This window comes from Trachypithecus francoisi, unplaced genomic scaffold (assembly GCF_009764315.1).
Source record: "Trachypithecus francoisi isolate TF-2019V2 unplaced genomic scaffold, Tfra_2.0 Contig00111, whole genome shotgun sequence".
NCBI lineage: Eukaryota > Metazoa > Chordata > Mammalia > Primates > Cercopithecidae > Trachypithecus > Trachypithecus francoisi.
The window spans coordinates 198,722-201,666 of NW_022680477.1; the positions used below are offsets into that span (position 1 = coordinate 198,722).

Genomic DNA, 2,945 nt, shown 5'->3' on the forward strand with positions numbered 1-2,945 from the left:
GAGGCAGGAGAATCGCTTGAACCCAGGAGGCGGAGGTTGCAGTGAGCCGAGACTGCACCACTGCTCTCCAGCCTGGGGGACAAGGGAAAAACTCCATCTCAAAAAAGAAGAAAAAGACATTCAGAGAGAGGAAGGGAGGGAAGGAGGAAATACTCAAAGGAAGTCAACTGGGTTTTCTTTCTTTGGGTTTATTTTTTTCTTTCTGAGCAGAAGCCACCAGCAGAACTGAAAATTGATTTGCTTTGTTTTGTTTTGACGTGGAGTCTCGCTCAGTCGCCCAGGCTGAGGAGGGGAAGGAGGAGGAAGAGAAAGAGGAGGAGGTGGAGGAGGGGAAAGAGGAGGTTGGAGAAGGTGGAGGAGGAAGAAGAGAAACAGGAACAAGAGGAGGAAAAGGGGGAGGAGGAGGGAGAGGAGGAGGGGAAGGAGGAGGGAGAGAAAGAGGAGGAAGAAGAGGAGGAAGAGGCTGGAGGAGGAGGAGGAAGAAGAGGAGGAAGAGGCTGGAGGAGGAGGAGGAAGAAGAGGAGGAAGAGGCTGGAGGAGGAGGAGGAAGAAGAGAAAGAGGGAAGGGAAGAGGAGGGGAAGGAGGAGGGAGAGAAAGAGGAGGAAGAAGAGGAGGAAGAGGCTGGAGGAGGAGGAGGAAGAAGAGAAACAGGAACAAGAGGAGGAAAAGGGGGAGGAGGAGGGAGAAGAGGAGGGGAAGGAGGAGGGAGAGAAAGAGGCAGAGGTGGAGGAGGGGGAGGAAGAGGGGAAGGGGGACGAGGAAGAGGAGGAGGAGAAGGTGGAGGAGGCCGAAAAGGGAAAGGGGGGCAGAGGGCGGAGAGGGACTCAGGAAAGCAGGGCGCCCCCACCCCCATCCCACCATAATAAAGACACGACGCTTTTTCATGCTGAGAAAACATCAAGCTGTGTTTCTCCTTCCCCGGAGACCCCCGGAGCCCCTCTTGGGAGCCGCTGCAGCGCCACGTAAGCCAGACGCCTCTGCTGTTCCCCTCCCTGCGGACCTGCTCTCCCCACGCCGGCCCCCACCCGGGCCACCTCTGAGCGCTGCCAGGAGGCTGAGCGGCAAACCCTAATGAGGGGCAGGTGCACCCGGAGACCGGCTCCCCACAGGCCCGTCGCTCGCTCCCGCGCTGGGAGTTCTCTCGGGCCCCGGTTCCCCCCACTCCCTCCCTAGCAGGAACAGGCCGCGGGCACCCTGGAGCTTTGCAAGGTCTCGGTGATAATAGCAAGGTCTTTGCCCTGCAGGGAGAATGACTCATCCGCGCTGCATCCGAGGCGGATTCCGGAGTCCACAGTAATTGCAGGGCTGACACTCTGCCCCGCACAGGGCGCCCCAGCTCCTCCCCCCTCCTCCATCCCTGTCTCCGGCTATTAAGACAGGGCTCTCAGGGACCTCTAACTGGGGCAGGTATACCAAGGCAGGACGTGACGCTCTTTTACAGATTTTCCAGGCCACTCTGCCCCAGATACAATTTTCTCTGACATTAAGGATACATGGAGAACCAAATGCATTTTCTTCTTCTTCTTCTTTCTTCTTCTTTCTTTCATCCTCTCTTCTTCTTCTTCTTCTTCTTCTTCTTCTTCTTCCTCCTCCTCCTTCAACTCTACTTAATAAGATCCATGCCTGTAAGAGAAACGAACATCTCTTTTCAGACATGTGGGACCTGGGGCAGCATGTGAAAGTTTACTTGCAGTTTGCACTCAAATTACAAAGCGAAGACCTGGCGTGGACGATCTTACCAGCTATGCTGCCTAAAATGTATTTTTTTCCAGCCTGGGCAACGGAGATTTCATGAGAGCTCACTGCAACCTCCGCCTCCCAGGCTCAAGCGATTCTCCTGTCTCAGCCTCCGGAGTAGCTGGGATTACAGGCACCCGCCACCGTGCCTGGCTAATTTTTGTATTTTTAGCAGAGATGAGTTTTCACCGCATTGGCCAGGCTGGTCTCGAACTCCTGACCTCAGAGGATCCGCCCGCCTCGTCCTTCCCAAAGTGCTGGAATGACAGGCGTGAGCCACCGCACCCGGCCAGGAATCTATGCATTTACCTTTGAATATTAGCCTCGTTCAATGATGATTTCTATTCGTTTGCCTGATTTCCTTTTGGATAATGAAGGCATCTTTAGTCACTACCTCTTCTGAGACACTTGTGGTCCATTGTTAGAAGTTTGTTATGGTTAATTAGAATAATCAGATGCATGCAGAAGGATAAAACATTTAACGTTTTCATAATAAAAACTCACTAGGCCTAGATTTGAATACAGTTTTAAGAAATCACTGTAGAGGATTTATGCCCTCGATTGATTATCTTAGTTTCACTATTGAGTGTGCGGATGTAATATTTTTGACTTTGAAAAATATTTTCAACAACTGATTTATAATAAAACTTAGTATATGTGTGTGGCAGTAAAAAAAAAAAAAAAAAAAAAAAGAATATTAGCGTCCACTGCCCCATCACCAAAGATACCAACATCCTCAGAAAAAAAACAGAAACAAAAACAAAAACAAAAACAAAAACAAAAAAACGGAGAAAAAACAGGTTACCAGCCTCCCGCCACCCCTGAAGAATAAATGGAAAAAAAATGTGGAATTGGCAACATGTTGGCAGGATTTTGGGTGAGATTATAAGGCACTTCTTTCATCTGGAGCTGAGCTTGTATGTCTTGGTTCTGTATTTCATGTTTTAAAATACGCCGGTGAGTCACATATACAAATAGATTTTTAAAGTGTATTTATTTTAAACAAAAACAAACAAAAAAATCACAAATGAGGTAAAACAAAAGGAAACTAACTTTATACAGTAAAATAAATGATGGCCGGGCGCGGTGGCTCACGCCTGTCATCCCAGCACTTTGGGAGGCCGAGGCGGGTGGATTACCTTAGGTCGGGAGTTCAAGACCAGCCTGGCCAACATGGTGAAACTCCGTGTCTACTAAAAAGACAAAA

The 2,945-nt window shown here is 49.6% G+C and overlaps 1 non-coding gene across 1 annotated transcript; it reads left to right on the forward strand.

Annotated features, from left to right (window-relative positions):
- The first annotated feature begins 2,062 nt into the window (after positions 1–2,062).
- LOC117099452 lies at positions 2,063–2,146 on the forward strand. The gene has a single exon (XR_004443828.1). It is a non-coding gene; the product is annotated as a small nucleolar RNA SNORD11 (small nucleolar RNA).
- The last annotated feature ends 799 nt before the right edge of the window (positions 2,147–2,945 follow it).